Source organism: Balaenoptera musculus, chromosome 2, assembly GCF_009873245.2.
Source record: "Balaenoptera musculus isolate JJ_BM4_2016_0621 chromosome 2, mBalMus1.pri.v3, whole genome shotgun sequence".
Taxonomy (NCBI): Eukaryota; Metazoa; Chordata; class Mammalia; order Artiodactyla; family Balaenopteridae; genus Balaenoptera; species Balaenoptera musculus.
This window is the reverse complement of record NC_045786.1, coordinates 152,688,425-152,707,331: the sequence shown is the minus strand read 5'-3', so window position 1 is coordinate 152,707,331 and position 18,907 is coordinate 152,688,425. Positions and strand designations below refer to the sequence as shown.

The following is an 18,907-nucleotide window of genomic DNA, read 5'->3' as shown; positions in this document are numbered from 1 at the left end:
GCAGAAGACCTGAGCCCAGTCAAGGCTCTGCATCTTGTTGCCCAGATGATCTGGAACAGGTCTCAACTGTCTGTATGAAAAATGAGAATAACAATACAAAGACAACAATAATAATAATGCCTGTGTTGAATGGTACTTAAGAGAAATGAATAAAATCTTGGCAAATTATGAAGTGCTGCTCAAAGGATGATATAAACATAATGTTAATGGTGGGGGTGAAGATGGTGATAATAGTAAAGATAGTGAAGATAACTGGGTAAGAAATAGTATGACAGATGATGGGTGAGTCAGAGACTTTTGCATACACCCTACACGATACTTCTCTGTGTATTTGAAATGACTGTCTCCCATTCAAGAGCATCAACTCCAGAATCCATACAGACTGTCCCTAGAAAATTCATGTCAAATGGCTTGGAAATAAATTCTATTTTCCTAACTCTGCACAGGTCTCTATGACCTTTGCGCCCACCCAGCAAAATTGTATCCATCTTCCCCCCCAGCTGCAGTTGTGCTTCTCCTGTTGTTTCCCTGATGTCTGGTTGCACGAGGTCAATCAATTAAAGTGGATTAGATCCACAGGCCAAAATACTAACAGAGGGCCAAGAGAGATAAGACTGATAAATAGCTCAAGACAGTTCCATCTCTAACTCCCAGAAAAGAAAAAAAAGAGAGAGAGAGCATGGATGACAGCTCAGGACAACAGGAACTCTGACCCGAAGAAGGGAATCAAGGAAGGACGAGACAGCTGGTGCAAGTAAATAAGATGCAAGTCAGAGCCAGGGCTCTAACAATCACCGGTCACACACCGGCATCCTGAGTCATCATGTCCTTCAAATCCACTCTGAACATGCATTTCGTATTGACAGACCCCAATGCCACACTGCCTCGTTTGGTAGTTAAGTCTGACTATAAAGTGAAAATTAAAAGTTCATTTCCGTAGGAGCCCCAGTGTTTCACCAGGGCCTGGAGCAGTCTCCTGGCAGGATTCAGGTGACAGCTGGCAGGGCAGTGCTGACTGAAACCCAGTACAGACTGAACATCTCCCATAAATGCCTTGCTTGTCCCCCAAATCTCTGCCACAGCTGTGAGGAACCACCCAATGGCCTTAATAAAGAGACCTTAAGCCCTGTGCTCACAGTAACATCAAAATCCTCAAAATTAGGAAGCACTTTTTAAATCACCAAGAATTCTTCCAGAATATCTTACATCTTTTTTTTTTACATTATAATCCCAGTTCTATTTTTCAAAAAGTTATACATACACATACATATATATATGTACTTATACATATAGATACACAGAGAGAGAGAGAGAGAGAGAGAGAGAGCGAGAGAGAGAGAGAGAGAGACAGAGAGAGAGTGGGGGGAGGGAAGGAGAAAGGGAAGAACGTCTGGAAGGATAATACCAAATTGGTACTACGTGGACTATCTGGGACGTAAAGTGGGGTCTAGCGGCAACAGAAACTAACGTTGTGAGTTTCTATACTGTTGAATTTTACAGAGAGCATATGTTGATGGAATAATCATGTTTTTGCTTTTTAAAAAATTTAGACAGAAGTTTTTCACCGAGAAAATGCATCTCAAAATGGCTTTTACCTCCCCCCACCCACCTTGCGCGTATGCACACTGTGCGCGCGCGCACACACACAGAGCGTGAAAGCAGAGTATCTCACATCTTACCTACACACTTACAAAGTGTGGTCCTGGGAGCAGGATCAGCCTCAGCATCACTTAGGAACTCATTAGAAATGTAAATTCTTGGATCTAAAACCAGACTCTGAATCAGAAACCCTGGAGTGGGACCCAGCAATCCGTATGTTCACAAGCTCTCCTGGTGATTTAGATACTTGCTAAAGTCTGGGAATGAATTCCTTATATTAATGTTTTGGTCCCACTAGGGCTATGGTTTCAACTGGGGTGATTTGGTACCCAGGGACATTTGGCAATGCCTGGAGACATTTTTGCTTGTCACAACTAGGGGTGGGGCGCTAATGGTCTCTAGGGGGTATAGGCCAGAAATGTTGCTCAATATCCAACAATACACAGCCAAGAAATACCTGCCCTATAGTATGAATAGTGTCACTATTGGAAACTGCAGTAGGGAGTACAAAACTTCAGCCACACAGCAAACACCCATAAAGCATGCATTGCATGACAGAAACTAATCTACAAACATTTACATATATAGTCTAATTCATTGCTCACAAAACTCCTTCTATGAGGTATGTATGCATGCACACAACACAAACACAACACATAGAATACACACGTGTACCCGAGGGCATGCCTGTGTGTACATATATGTGAATTTTGAATATTTGGTCTAAACTCATCTGGCCCTCAGAGTGCAGGGTGAGCAATGTGCATGTGTGGGTAATCTGACTTGCTCCTACTCTATGTTCTATTCAAGTGCCCTTTTTACAGATGCAGACTTGGCAAAGCAAGCTCACACAGCCAGAAAGTGGCAGGTGACTAGAATACATGTCCTCTGATATTTTCCCTGTCTGCTCTTGGTGACCTCTTTCTCTTATCACTCACTGTTACTACCCTAGGAAAGCCTCCCAGTACATCTCCCCGGGCACAATGACATTATTTGATAATTCCAAACCCAATTTAGTCCCTTGACCCTTCACTACAGACTAGGTCATTCTAATCAGTTTCCATGAAGAGGTATCATCAGTTCTGAGTGGGCTTCAAAGGAGAAACTCCCTGTCCTAGAACTAGATATTCCAGTCCTAGGAAGAGCAGCAGCTCCCATAGAGAAGACAGACCAGCCAACAGCTCATAACCTTTCAAGACCTATTCTGTGGTGGTAAGGAAACCGTCAGTGATTCTCCAAAATGCTTTACTATTTGCCTGTCTTTCAAGTGACGGACTGAGTTCATGTTATGGTTTCAAGGAGAATGGACCTAGGTGAATAATAAACCTCAACCAAGAATTCTTGGTTTAATAAGCAAGGCATTCTTAGTCATTCCCATAGATGAATTCCCAGGCTAAACTCTATACCATTTTCTAACCAAAGAGAAAAAAAATAGTATACACATTTCAGAACTGAGAGATTTAGTACTTTGGGATTACCAGAAAATACAATGTAGATGACTGCATTTTTTTTTTATGATGCCTCTGGAGAATGGGTATGCGAAAGACACAGAAGGCAGAATGGCCTGAAGCAGAGATCAGCAACTATGGCCAAATTTGGCTGTTGCCTGTTCATGTAAATAAAGTTTTATTGGGACACAGCTGTGCTCATTCATTTCTATATTGTCTTTGGCTGCTGTAGCACTATAACAGCAGAGCTGAGCAGTTGCAACAGAGATCACGTGGCCTATAAGCCTAAAATATTTACTGTCTGGCCCTTCACAGAAAAAGTCTGCTGACCCCTGTTATAAAATCTTGCACAATTTAAAGCTGGCATGATTTTTTTCTTTCGTTTTTGATCAATGGTTTATGTTAACATGGTCAGAGTAACTCAAATAGGAGTGGGAGAGTCAAATGGGGAGCCTGTACCGACCCATTCAACTATTACTGACAAATAGAGCACATTTCTAATAAGACAAAATATATAAAAATTCATCCTATTTAGGCATAAACTAATCTCTCTCAGATCCGTTAAGGCTAGTTTAGATACTAAAATCAATTCAACATAACTCTGTTTGAAGGTGGGCAGCTGCAGATACAGAGAAATAAATTAGAGGCTTCTGGCAAAAGATGATGGTAGCTAGGAATAGGCTGGTAACAGAGGGGATGGAGCGAAGTTGTAAAGTTATTAAAATTATAATGATATGACATTTTCTTTCTGAAAATGTATCTAGTTCTGTGGAGTGAATCATGTACATGCTAAAGGCTTGGGACTCTAAAAGCCAGCACACATCACTCTGATGCCAGGACTTGAGTTTATTACATTAGATGGAATGAAAGAAGAGAATAGCATTGCAACCCAATGAATATCTCAGTCTCCAGGGCTCCCATGCATCTGCAAGACACCTGAGTCCCTTGAGTGATAAATGGTGATTAACTGAGCTCTCTTGGTTTACCTGCAAGGAGAATCTACTGTGTCATCATCGTGGGACGAACATACTGAAATAGGGGCTCATTTTTCCTTTCCTAGTTATTGTAAAGAAAATGGCCAGCAGACTCTAATATATCAGCAGTGCCTGTCTGCACGCAGGGACGGTGGTGTGTATGTGTCCTGGAGATAGCGTTGCAGCGAGGTATTTCATCCAGGTGATATTTTACGGTCCTCCTCTTTGTCAACTATCACCTCTGTAACAGTCTCTCTTGGATCTTATCAGCATTTCTAATTCAAAAGGTTGATTCTGACCTAACCCCAACCATCATAATAAAAGCAAGAGAGGGAAAAAAAAAGGGAAATTTAAACAAGCTGTAGCAAGTAAGAAGGCAGGTTTTCTGGCCTCCATGCCAGTGTCATAGTCACTGTAGGGGAGAGTAATCTGGGCATCCTGGCAAAAGTATGAAAAGAAGGACACCTTCCATGGGCCAGGGGTGAGATTAAGTAAAAGTCACCCAAACGGGAGACTTGAAAACGTGTCACAGGGAGCTGACTCATGCCTTTGGAAAAGCATCCAACATAGCAGCATTGAGAATTATTTCAAAGCTGCCTGCTCTTTTGATAGAATAATTAGAGAACACATATCCTTATTTTAATTTACTTGAATTTAATATTGCTACCAAACTGTAACATAAGTTTCAGGCAAATGGGGGAAATACCCCTGAGAAACTAGGAAGTCATTGCTCCTCTATGATCTGGCATGCACCGTGAGTCACCCGGAAGCTAGCCACAGCTTCAGATACACAAATTATCCACGGTGTTTATAATAAATCCATGCACAATATGAAGAAGTATTTATATTATGGCATTTAAAGGGCACAAACATTCCTTATTCTCTCTCTTCTTTATGAGTGTGCTACAATTTTATTCACTGATATAAAGATGCTAAATGATTTCATCCAAAAGTCTAAGGAACACATTGCTAGGGAAATACAGTTGTGTGTATGCATGTCCATGTGCGTGTGTGCATGTGCATGTGTATGTGTGTTTGAATAAGACCTTAAAACTTAACATACCCAAAAGCTAGTTTCTCTGACCCTCTCCTTTGCTTTTTAAGTAAAGTGATGATGATTCAGGAGAATCTAGACTTCTCTGTGTCCATCAAAAGGCATCTGTAGTCAAGCTCTAATCCTGCCCTTGGATAGTCCCTGAACAGTCAGTGGAATGCTTGGGACTTTACTCCCAAGAAGGCTTCTCAGAAATGTGAAACTATCCCAGACATAACTCAGAACAAACCATGGATTCAGATGATCAGGACGATCTAGAGTCAACATGAGTTCCAGGAAATGCACTGGTTGATCGTTAGGGATCACTGATCCAGTAATGACACAAAAGCAGAACAGATCTCCTAGGCCTGGTTCAGACCAACACCGAACGAGGGCTCCTTTCCTATATGGAGAAGAGACTTGCCTCTGCCAGAGAATCTGGCTTTCCTAGTCAGTGTACAAAGATGTACAGAGCTAAATACAATTCTGCATACGTGCCCTCCCAGAGCCATCTTTAACTAGTTAACTCACAACCCCTCCAGCCTCTATTCAATAATAAAGTCGATTGTTTGCATTGATTCATTTCAGTGTTGTTTTTTTTTTTAATGGAATGGTTCTTTCCCCTAATCACATCGTGAGCATCATGAGGGCAGAAAATACATTTTTATTTTCTATGTCTTTCTCCATATAGACAGCTCAATAAACGTTCAGCTGAGCACCTGACACAATGGTGAAAGCATCTTTGCATTTCTCAGCAAGCAACACTCTAGTGCAGAGTGCAACATCTCCATCAATGTTCCATTTATTGCTTTTCAATTTTTGCTATGATTTTGCTTTAGAAGAGTGTGTCTGAAACTGTGAGCCATGACAACATCTCAGGGGACCATGGGCATTCATTTATTTCACGTAGTTTACTAAAACAGTATTCAGGATAATTGCCAGCGAGCCTATGCAGCCCAAGGAGAGCTTGCTCTGTGGACCTGGAGGTGAGAGGTTTGTAATCCATTACCAAGGTCCTCAGTCCACTCTGCTTTTTTTACTTAGACTAGATTCAAACTGAAGTCCTAGATGTGGACACCACTCCATCCCATTACCAGTTCCTTGAACAATTTGATTCCCATTAAACACCATTTTTACCCTTGAATTATCCAAGATGCCACACTTCCAGAGAAACTCGTTTTCATTTTCCTGCCTTCTTCTCTACCCCTCAATGCAGTGACTGATGATGGTCAGTGTAACGTTCAAGCTCTGCCCTTTGAGAGCCTGTCCCTTCATCACAGTCTTCTAGGTCCACCTCTAAGTGAGCTGTACTACAATCACCATCCACCTTCAATTTGCACTAGACTTGCCAAACTGAGGATCTTTACACATCATTATATTTTTTAAATGATATCTTTATTTCTCCAAATCCATGTTGCATAAGTCAGAGTCAAGTCACAGAGGTTTTGCAATCAAGTATCTACTGATTCTACACTCTAGATAGGGTACTCTGTCAGACCCATCAGAAGCTAAAAAATATATTTAGCATTATTCAGTCCTTTAGAGTGTAAACTCCACCATGGTATTGTGAAAAGGGCAATACTATTGGAACCAGAAGACATGGATCTAAGTTCTAGTTGTTTACTTAATGCAGATCCTGGGACAAGTCACAAATACTCTGGGCATAGTTTCCTCAGGTGTAAGACAGAGTTGGCAACACCGAGCTTGCTGGGTGGTGATGAAGGTAAAAAAAAGAGATGTTTGTCATGGCGATTTGAAAATTATGCGGCGATGTCCCCATTGCAAAATAGATGGGGACAAATACAAGTAAAAACAAGCACACAGTTCCCTAAATTAAGATAGAAGAAATAAATATAAACATCTATAGTCAGTCCTTGACAAACTGACCAAGTGACTGGAGGCAGAGGTTGCATTCTGTGTCCTTCAGGACTGAAAATGCCACCTTATTTGGGAGGGGTCAGGCCAGTGGTGGGAAAAAAGTGGGTTAGATCAGACAAATTTAAGCAACGAAGATGAGGAAGGAGGAATGGGGGAAGTTTAGAAGGTTGAAACTATGGGAATGAAAATGAAATTCAGTCTGAGAAAGAGAAAAATAGGAAATCCTTGGCATAAAAATGCTTTAGAATATCAACCAGCTGGTCTGGTCTCTAAAAAATCAGTAATTTTTCCGTGACACAAACCTTCGCATGTTCAGATAGTCTCTCAGGGCTCAACACATCCAAACAAAGAGAAAGCATGTTTCAGGTTCATAAACATGCTAAATCTTAGAGGATATTTTCTTTCTTGCCCAAAGGGCCCTCCCCAGACCCACGGCAAATGTTTCCTTGATAATGGCTCAATTACATCTATAGAATTTAGAAAACTATAGACTCAAAATAAATATAAATAAAATCCTTTATTCCCCAAATGTGCCCTGCTGCTAACACCCCTGCGTTCTGCTGTAGACATCTCTCTTCTAGCAGGAGAAGAACTTCAGCTGTTTAGAAGGACAATGGTTTCTACGGCACTCACACTGGACCTTGGCCTAGAGGCTCAGAGGCCGTCAGGGCAGACACCATCCAAGCAATGCTAGAGCACCCATGTTTCAGCAGTTAGCAGTTATCTTACTGTTGCTAGATAGTCATATCTATGTTCAGTAACACCTTTGATGCATTTACGGCAGTGATTAAGGTCAGAGGAAAGTAAAAACTTAGAAGAAGGGGGAAGGAAGTACTAGGGATACGGACAAGGAATTACAGGAGTGCGACTAAAGCTATCTACCAAGCCTCACCTTAGAAAGCTAGTTATAAGCAGAGACACCTTCCTTAATAGACAGCAGGATGCATTTCTGATTCAGTTGCCAAAGGATAACTGCTGATGAGCCATTCCACCTCTGCTCACCAGACAACCAGGTCCATCCAGGGAATGCACAAACACGTGCGTGCAGGGCATCTAAAATCCAAATGTCCATGACACACAGGTTTCATCTCCACTCTGGTGAAGGACAGAAAGGGTCAGGAGTCATGTGTCTACCCCAGAGGGACACAAACAATGCTGAACCCGGGCGGCATGCCTCTTGGAAGAGTAACGAAAGCTGTTTTTGGTTTGATTGTTGATTATTTTTCTCCAATAGATACTTATCAGCTGCATTGTGTAATACAGAGGTTACAAACAGAACCTACAAACTGGATCAGACCCTCAGATGTATACTATTTTATTTTTTAAAGGGGGGTACTCATAGTATCTTTTAAAATGTGACTTAGTTTTCAACATTTAAAAATCAGAAGGTCTCTCATGAATAGTTAGATTTCTAAGTTCTTTTGAAAATGGTAAGATTTAGCAACCCTGGGATAACATTTCTAAAACACAATTAAAGGCCAGAGCTGATTGGAGGAGAAAGGCACAAGTTTCCAAATCACTACAGTCTCTACCACTCCCTATTGAATATTAGATGCAAAGTCTGAGTGTTGGTTTCCATTTATCACCAAGTTTTCCTCTCTCTCTCTCTCTCTCACTCTCTGTCGTTCTTTTTTGTTTTGTATCATAAAGGTGAAAGGGAAATATGTTTGTTACCATATGACTAGCAACTTCTCTGAACCTCAACAAAGATAGGTCAAGAGCCATGGGATTCAAGAAAAAAGAGAAAGTGCATTTTTTCCTATACCCCATTCCATTTTAATCACTTAAATTATCAGTCTGCCCTTTGTAGATTTTTCTGTTGTTGTTTTTTTTTTAAACCCCTAACGTACTATAATAGTCACATGCTTTTGAGTAAAACAGTTTTGGCTTTGGCTCTTAACTCTATCACTTACTGTGTGTTCTTGACCAAACTGTTTAGATTTTCTAAGCGTCAATTTTCTCACCTTTAATGTTGGGAAAATATTACCTACCACAAAAGCTTGTTATGAGGATAAAACAACATATGCAGGCAGCTAGCACATAACAGAAGATGCTCAAGGAATTGTAGTTTCCTTCGCCTTTGAAGGGTTGGGATGAATTAAGCAGTCTCGATCATAAAATCATACACACACATCTAAAGCGCCTGCCAAATTGTAATGACCCAACTGCTGCTTCAGAGAGATGGCTCAGCTCAAGGTTTTAATGCACTTTTCATAAACTGAAGCGCATCAACAAAATCTATCACTGTTAGGCAGACTCATAAGAAGGTCTGATTTAAACAAAATAGACTTCCTTCTGAGCCCTGAAGTATGATAGATACCTTCGCCTTGACTTAGAGACACACTAATAGCAAATGTACACTTAGCCAGTAAATAGTAGGATTAATTAATGCCAGCAAAGATAATGATAATAAAATGCATTATTGAAAGTTGCCTAAGAGCAGACCATTAAGTATAGAAAGGTACATGTAAATTTTATGCAAACTCAGTTTTAGTTCTGTGAGTTCATATACCTACATAGTTATAATCATCAAGAAAAATTTAATGTAGGCTGCTGCTCTAGAACTACCATTTAATTTTGAGCAGACCGTGATATTGAAAAAAAAATTATTTAAGTTATATAACATACTTGCCAAATAAATAAAAAATGTTCATTGCAATATAACAGCTAGAAAAACAGAATCGCTACTCTACCATGTTGAGGTTTAAGTGGGCAATAAATCATAGCTCTCTCCATTCTGAATTCCAAGCCAATTGAAAAATAGACACAGGTTCAAAGGACGAGCAAACTTTATTGCTTGTGAAGCTGAATGCGGGAATTGGTCTGGGACAAGACTCAGACCGGGCCACATAAGGCTTCCTACTCATATGCCTTGTCCTCTTCTCTTCCCCATTGCCCCCTGCAAAGATGAAACTGTCCTGGGCCTGGGTACACCCAGCACAGGGAGAAGAACCCTCTGAACAGAAAGAAGAGAAGGAAGGGGTCTCACCAGACATGTGCAGACCCTTCATCCAATTCCACCAACTAAATAAGGGATTGGAGAGAAGGCATTAGAAGTGTCACCCCTAAATTTTCTTTCCAGGGAACAGCAATTGCTTCATAGTATATATGTATAGATGGGGGAACCATCTCTTTTCTAACTTAAGAGAAGCCCAAATCAACCCTCTCCAGGCATCCCTACCAATACAGATTGACCCATAAAGGAAGCTAGAGAGCTAATCCTCAAGCATCTAAAGAGGATTTGTTATTTGGAGGTTGGTATATGTTTGGAGGTTTGAAATGTTTACTTTATGGTCATGGTGAAGCTGCCGTCAACTAACCAGTTAATAACTACCACTGTTTCTGCTGAGTGCTGAAATTCTCAGCAACATGCAGCTGAAGGTCTTGGACTTCTGGATATTGGGGTGTCAGAAAAAGTATCAGAAAGAGGAATGTTAAATATGACTTATAAGCAAAGAAATTCCAGTCCTAATTGGTAAGATTTTAGCAGGCCCATGGAACTTTCTTTACATCATGAACTTCTGCCTCCATCCTAAGAGGCCCAGAGGTCTGCTTTGCTGTCATTTACATCAATGCGCCAGCCAAGACTCTTTAGCGCAGCCCAGCTATGCTGTCAACCCCAAACCCAAGGGATGCATATAATCACCATACTTACTGTGATGGTCCAGGCAATAATGATACCCACTTCCTGTAATGAAACTAAAATGCATGTGTCATTTTGGAGATGCTACTTGTTCAGGCAGAGTTGCCTGTCAGCTGTCTCTGGCCAAGCGATACAACCTACAATTTAGTTAACAAACTGAGACATCATAGAAATCAGTGCTTTTAACAGGCTTCCTTGATTCACTTGGGTTTTTCGGCCTGCTTTACGTATCACTAGCCTCTGGCAAAGTGGCACTGGTGGGAGGAGGTCCCGGTGGAGTTGAAAAGACAAGGAAAAAAAAAAAAGGAGAAAAGAAAAAAAAACCAAGAAGTTGGCTGAATTCTAAAGTGGAATCTGTCCTAGAAGTAGAAAATCCAGGAAAACCATTTGTTGGCTCCAGTAATTCTATTGTTACCAGTTGGGCAAATGTCAAACTCTTCAGTCTTGCATCCCAGATCTTCCATTATCAGGTTCCAACCTTTATTCCCAATATTCTTACCAAACTTTCTGAACCTTCTGCCCCAACCATAGTCATTGATTAGTCTAGTCATTCACTTAGCGATTATGTATTGAGCACCTACCATGTACAAGATTTTGTTCTAGGCATTAATTCCAAAATGAACAGACCATTTCTACCATGCTGATGCTCAGTCCCAAGGATGGAAGGGATGGTGGCAACTATCAAGAAGAATGGAAATTGGACTGAATTCCAAGGGTCTAGTTTAAGAAAGAAGAGAATACAGGGAACCCATCTTAGTAGAAAGGCTTCCAGGGAACCACCTGATAGGATGATCTGTGAATTTTCTCAAGAGCTTTCACAGATGTTTATGATCTTTTTAAGGACAACAAAAAATAGGGAAGAAGTAGAACGGCTATAGGTTAGAGGGATACAGGAAGCCTTTATAATGGAAGTAGAATTTAAACACAACCCTGAACGTGGACAGAATGTGGATGGTCCAATTTGGATGCTTTTATATCAACAGTACTATAGAGATGCAAGATCTCTGAAACTAGGTTTGGAATCCAGGAAACCTGGGTTTAACCCTGGACTATTTCATATGAATCAAGTAACACTGAACAAGTCACTTAGCCTATTAGCTTCTTACCTTAAAAATGGTAACAAAAATACTTAGCCTAGGGCTTCCCTGGTTGCGCAGTGGTTGAGAGTCTGCCTGCTAATGCAGGGGACGCGGGTTCGAGCCCTGGTCTGGGAAGATCCCACATGCCACGGAGCAACGGGGCCCGTGAGCCACAACTACTGAGCCTGCGCGTCTGGAGCCTGTGCTCCGCAACAAGAGAGGCCGCGATAGTGAGAGGCCCGCGCACCGCGATGAAGAGTGGCCCCTGCTCGCCGCAACTAGAGAAAGCCCTAGCACAGAAACGAAGACCCAACATAGTAATCAATCAATCAATCAATCAATAAATCTTAAAAAAAAAAAAAAACTTAGCCTATGTAGTACATAGAGTAGTTATAAAAACTGAGATAATATATGTAAAAGTGCCTGGTAAATTATAAGGTACAATACACATATCAGAAGATCATTAGGTGCTCTACATTAATTGTTGATTTGATTTTAAATGTAAATGCCTGTTTCTTCTTCTAGCTTTTACTTTGATAATTTTTAAAAGGCTGCTTGCACCCTTTTAAAAACCTTCAACAGAAGCAGGAAATGCTTCGCTTCATACTTATCTATTTCTTTTATCATAAAAAATCAAAGTGTTCCTTGGAAATCATCTCATTAATCTTTTGGAGGAAGGTAAGTTAGGGGACACATACTCTGCATGGTTGTATATGAATCTCAGTTTTACAAATGGAAGAACCTAATATAAACTTGCCTAAGCCACACAGTGAGTAAAAACAGTACCCAAAATGACCCAGGCATCTCTTTATCCAATTTTCTGTTCTCCCCATTACATGCATCCCAAAACCTTATTCTCCCAGGAGAGTTCCAAGGACAGATTTGGCTTTCCAGTTCTGAAAGGAGTAATACTTTATTTAACTGTTTCTAGCCCCTGTTTTTTCATCTAAACAACAACCTAAAAAGAGCTGCCAAACAGGATTTTTGGGGAGATAAGAAAGGAATAATGCATATGTAATATTTATGAAAGAAACCTAGTCCAGTGTCTGTAACGCACCAAATGAAAAATAAAGGCTTTATTTTTGTTTTACAGAAGGAAAATTTGGTTTATATAAATCTCAAGAGTGGTTGTCCTAACAGATATGGAGTTGAGTGTGATGCTGAAAAACACTTAGATTGATCATTAGTAATAAATCTCAGAATCAATTATTTCATCAATCAATAAGCATTTATTGTGCACATACTACATGCCAAGAATTGTGCTTGATCTTAAAGACATAAAGATATATAGGACACAGTATAGGTTTTCAACAAGTTTATAATTGAGTAGCTGAGATAAGACATAGACAAAATAAGAGTTAAAAAAATAGAAAGTGGTAAAGGCAATAATGTAGATAAACAAAATTCAACAGAGGGCTTCATGGAAGAGGTGACTGACAGGCTGGGTCATGAAAGACATCTAGGATTTCAACAAATGGAAAGAGTGGAAACAAGGTTGATGAAACTGCGTTCTAAGCAATGAGACTAGCATGGCCAAAAGGGAAGATGAAGTCTAGTCAGTGGATGAGTTTGGCCAGAGCATAGTGTACACAATAGAGAGAAATGGTTTTGCTGGATAAAAAAGTAGGTTGAGGTTGAATCATGTTAGGCTTTGGGGGTTCTATTAAGGAATATCAATTGTCTTTAGTCGGTATTGGGAAGCCATTGAGTGAAATAACCATAAAATATAGTTTAGATAACATTTGAGCATGTTGTGAGCAGATGGAGAAAAGGCAGAGGAGGGGAAATGTAACAGATAAAATAGAGATGAGGTAACAGATGGCATAAGATTCCAGGAGAGACCAAAGGGCAGGAGGCCAAGGGCACAGGTAGATTCAGCTGTGGAGGGGTACAAGCCAATCTTTCCTCTGAGACAGAAAAGGAAGAAAGAATAGTAGCAGCTGCACTGTGATATAGTGAGATCACCCTAATTTGATAAATATATTAAAAAAGTACAATCATTTGTTAGAGACATTGCAGAAGGGATTTTTAAATTGAGTTGGGGCTCAACTGGGACATTTATGGTACCTTCCAAATCTATGGCTGGGGATGTACCAATATAGTCTTCATTTTCAACATGGAGAAAGATATGGGTTCATACAAATAATAGATTGGTAAACTTAATTAGAAGAGGAATCATAAAATGGCAGGTGAAATTTGCTAACAGAAGGATTTTGTTCAACTGGCAAAGAGTCTTCTAGGCAAAAGATTCATATTTCTGTTCATTTAAAAAAAAAAAAAAAAAAAAGGCTTCACACCCAGCTTCTGATCCAAACATTTATTACCTGCTTGGCCTTTATGAGCACTTCACTTTGTGACCTCTGGGCTTTAGAAACTAAAAGGAGATGCAATGAGCTAGCACAGCTTCACTAAAAATAGTCAGGCCAAAGTAATCTCATTTTCTTGAGAATACATTTACCAAGTGGGAAGTTCAGCAGAATGATGTGGACAGAGTGTAAAAATCACAACAAAGCATCAGACAAGGTCTTTAGCGATATCTCTGAGATCACAATGGAGAAAAAAGGGGAACACACACATTACAAGGATTTATAGATGGCCCACTAAACAGATGGCCAGATATTGCAGGGCTGGCAGCAGGACTAAGTTTTAACAACTCCAAGCTCAACATTTGTATCAGTGACTTGGATGAAGAAAGAGAAGCCATGATTACAAGTTCACCTTTGTCTTACATAAGGGAGGAATATCCTGAATGTCAGAATACAAATGCTACAGTGAGATTGAGAAAATAGAGGATACAGCTCAATGGAAGTTAGTTAAGATAAATATAGAGTTACCTACATAAAGAAACAATTACGTAAGTGTAGGATTAGGATGACTCAGTCAGAATGGAATTCAGGAAGAAGAGATGGCAGTATTAGATGACCAGGCGCTCAAGTGGATCTAGAAATAGAATAGAATCTCTACAAAAACTTTTATGTAAACTCTTTTTTTTTTTTTAAATAAATTTATTTATTTATGTATTTTTGGCTGCGTTGGGTCTTCGTTGTTGCGCGTGGGCTTTCTCTAGTTGTGGCGAGCAGGGGTTACTCTTTGTTGCGGTGCGCAGGCTTCTCATTGCGGTAGCTTCTCTTGTTGCGGAGCACGGGCTCTAGGCGTGCGGGCTTCAGTAGTTGTGGCACACAGGCTCAGTAGTTGTGTCTCACGGGCTCTAGAGCGCAGGCTTCAGTAGTTGCGGTGCACGGGCTTAGTTGCTCCACGGCACGTGGGATCTTCCCGGACCAGGGCTTGAACCCGTGTCTCCTGCATTGGCAGGCAGATTCCTAACCACTGTGCCACCAGGGAAGCCCTTATGTGAACTCTTGATGCATAATAGAAAAGTGTTGCTGTTGGTGACAGGAATAGTCTCCCTGTGCCTGGCAGAAGTCAGGCAAAGCGCAGAGCATCCTGCTCTCTAAACATTTTGCTTCAGTAAACTCATCAATAGGCTTTAATGATAGTCCACAGTAGTGTGGCAAGGATGGGGAAATACTTCCATGTCATTTGAGGAATGATTATGGCAACTAGAAAAGCAAAGACTTTAAGAGGGACATATGCTAGCTGCCATCATAAGGAACTACCCCAGGAAGAAAGGAGTACATGTTCCTTTTATTCCTGAGTGTAGACTTCTGAGGAGTGGGAAGAATGTATAGAGAGACAGATTTTGATTAAGAATAAAATTTTTTTTCTACCATTAGAATATTCCCACAATAAGGCAGGCTGCCTTGCAAAATCATGGGAAAACTACGAGGAGAACTCTAGCAGCCAGTGAAAATGCATCTATCAGGACTGCTGTGGAAAGAATTACTAATTTGGAGGGAGGTTAAACTAGATGACTTCTAATATCTATCTGGAAGAGTCTAAACTTTGTCATCAAGTATAACCAAGGAGGTAACTAGGTTTGTTCATGTGGTAAATTGGATTACTGCCCCATTTCTTCATTCCCTGGAATATTGTGTAACTTAGAAGTATCTTTCTGCTTAGGAAAAAAAAATACCTTCCCATCTCATGACTATGGCTTTTCAACATGACCTGTCTGGCCAATAGGATGGAAGTGGATGTAATGCCAACAGAGGCTTTAAACATGCTTCTATAGTTTGGCTTGCCTCTTTGTGCTCTAGAATGCACCGTGAGAAGTATGCCCCAGGAAACCACTGACCCTTCAGCCTGCGCCCCAGAATAAATGCACATAGAGCAGACCTGAATCTAATTTCAGCCTGGAGTTAATCCTAGCTCAGCTGCAACCCAAAGAAGAGCTACTGTGCTGAGTCCAGCTGAGATAAGCCAAACTTCAGTCAACCTGCAGGCCTATGAACATGGGAATAAATATTTGATATTTTAAGCCACTAAATTATGGTATGGTTTGTTATGCAGCATTATTAAGCAGTGACTAATTTACTCAGCTTCAGGCAACAAAAGACTCAAAAACTCTTTCTGCTACTGACTTCAAAGTTGTAACCCAAATGCAAAGAAATGGCTGTATAACATTTTTACTCTATATATATTAAAGAAGAAAATGCCAAGTGATAGCCCTTCTTTGCATCTAATTTAAATCTTTGAACTTGGAAAATTTTGATATTGCAACCCATTCTAAGCAGCCACTGATAATACAGAAGGAAACTTAGCTGACTTTCCTTAGTCACTAATAGAAACACTTTTCTTAAATTAAAGTCAATGGTAGTGTCCTCTGGATACGTCATGAGCTTAGAAGATTTTTTCTATTCTAGACCATTAGTCTATTTTGCTGTTGGTAAATCAGTGGTCAGAATTATTGCTGTTTCCTCTGCATCATGATAATGTAATTTGTACTTTGCCTCTCTTAAGAAAGGATGGACCACGTCAAGTAGAAACATAAATCACCAAGAAGCTTCCCATGTTTGAACTAAAGCCAAGCTTGAGCTTTAGAAGAGTATAAATTTTTTTCAGGAAATTCAACTTTCCAGCAAGGCCAAAACTTGTTTTGTTTATAGGAGTTAAAATATGTGGAGATACTTTGGGTACTACATTAAGGACTTTGCAAAGATCCTATTGGTAATCAGTATAAAAAGAGAAAGGCCAATTTTTAAAAACCTAACCAAAAGGAGCAATAGTACCAAGATGATGAGCAACACGTAATTTGTCCATCATAAGGATCCAACACATGTTTCTTGATAATGGTCTAGTCAGTGTGGACATTGGGAATGGGAAGACTACTCATTGCTAGTTTAGGAAAAGACTAACTCCCAATATAATGCATCTCCTTTGCTTGAATCTAAAAGACAGTATCAAAATTAGATATCATAGAATTGCTGAAAATAGCCATATAAAAGCATCCTTATTCACCTAAGATCACATACAAGCAATGCTCTACAATAATTTGCCAAATGCTTCTATCATTAAAAGCGAATAATTCCATCCCACAACTGGAAATACTCAAAATCCAGGGAAAAATCAATTCACTACTTTACAAATTTAATTTGAACTCCGAAGCTTATATAAATTCTCCCTCCATTTCTTCTTGTTCCATCTATTGAACAAACTATTGCTCTTTGCTTTCTACTCCAAAGAATTACATTATATGGACAACAAAATGAATAACCTCAGCGATATCCCTCCATGGATACCTGTGCTGTTCTAAATGTCCAATTGCTACTAAAACCATTCCTTCAGAAGGCTCTGAAGCACCTGATTCATTCATCTTTCCCTGAGAGGAAGGGAACGGGAGAAGAATTTATTATCTGAAATGGAAGCCAAAAGGTAACAGCCTCTATTCAAGGTCATTTCCAAAAGCACGACACCTGGTTCTGTAGCTACAGCTGCTCTTTCCTTAGCTACCCATTAAAAAAAAAAAAAATCATGACTTCAGCTACTTCAGGTCACCTAAACTGTTCCCAGCAGGAAGCCTCTTTGTAATCTGATGCAAGAGGTTGGTCCTCAATTTGTTTCTTCTCCTCCAACAGAAATAAGTTCACACCCCAGTCAAGACTGTCATCCCCATCTATGTGTGCTTTCTTTGTCTGCATCCCTCCCCTTCATCCCTTCACTGAATTCACCAATCATGACAAAGTCTTAATGACAGTTAAAATTTTTAATTTCAGACATGCATTTAAACTACTCCATGAAATAACCGAAGCCACATTAGGACTCAGCCACAACTATTCAAAACGTTTTCTCTTCCAAAAAAGTTGTAATTGCTAACCTATCCAATGTCTCTTTAAATTTTGTCTTGAGGAAACACCTGTCAGTGCTTAAAATGCAATTTTTATTACCAGTTATTTCTTTGGATTTATGCAATCATATATCTGAGTGTGAGTCAGGTGGTAGGGGAGGGAGAGAATATGGAAATAGGGGAGTATGTGTGTGAAGGAGGCCCGTGACATAGAACCACGTCTCAGAGAGATGAAAGGCCAGGGACAGGTGAGTTACCATCTTGCTTGCTCCTCCCCTTGCAATTCAGTTCCGTCCAATGCACCAAGCAGAGAGATTTCACATTTCCTCCTAAAGATCATTCTGACAGCTCACCAGCTGTTCTATGCTATTTTTTGCCATGATGGCATGGATAAGCCACAGAGCCTTCTCCTTTATTCCGCCACCAGCGATGCGGCCTGCTGTTCAGTGCTCAAAGTCTGCTCCTCAACCCAAACTCTACTATCTTGTCCATTTCCCACTCACCTTGCACAACAGTGATTTTAAGACTTATCAGTATGCAGTTCCTTGAGGAAACCTAGATGGTGGTGGTGACTGAGATGACTGCATGGAAAATATAGTTAGGTGTATAAGTATGTTTTTATACAATAATTATTTAAAAAATATAAATATCTATACACTGCAAATACCTATATCTTTAACCATTTTCAATACTTGAAAAGAGGGCCATAAAGCAGAAAGAATGTGGTTATTGAGTGGGACAGACCTGGATTTTGAATTCCTGTTCTCTTTTCTAGCTAGATGCTTCTCTGCGTATCAGTTCTCCATCTGTAAAATGGGTTTTTCCTCCATCTGAAGAAATCAAGAAGCTTGAATGAGACCACAAAACAACTAGAAAAAGAACCAGAACTTGAATGTGAATTTCAGAAATCCTAGCTCAATTTTTTCCTCTATTTAAAGACTATCGCATGAAGTAAACAAAAAAGAGATTGAAGGAGCACGGGGCTCGACTTACACACAAGCCAAACAGCACAGTTATCTGTTTTTCAAGCTCATGGCATGTTAGAGCCACTGACTAGAAAGAAGAAGGG

General features: G+C 40.1%; 1 protein-coding gene across 3 annotated transcripts in view; it reads right to left on the bottom strand.

Annotated features, from left to right (window-relative positions):
• Positions 1–18,907, bottom strand: part of LOC118890249 (neurexin-3-beta) — a 572,537-nt gene that overhangs the window by 203,952 nt on the left and 349,678 nt on the right. The gene's annotated exons all lie outside the window — the stretch shown is intronic.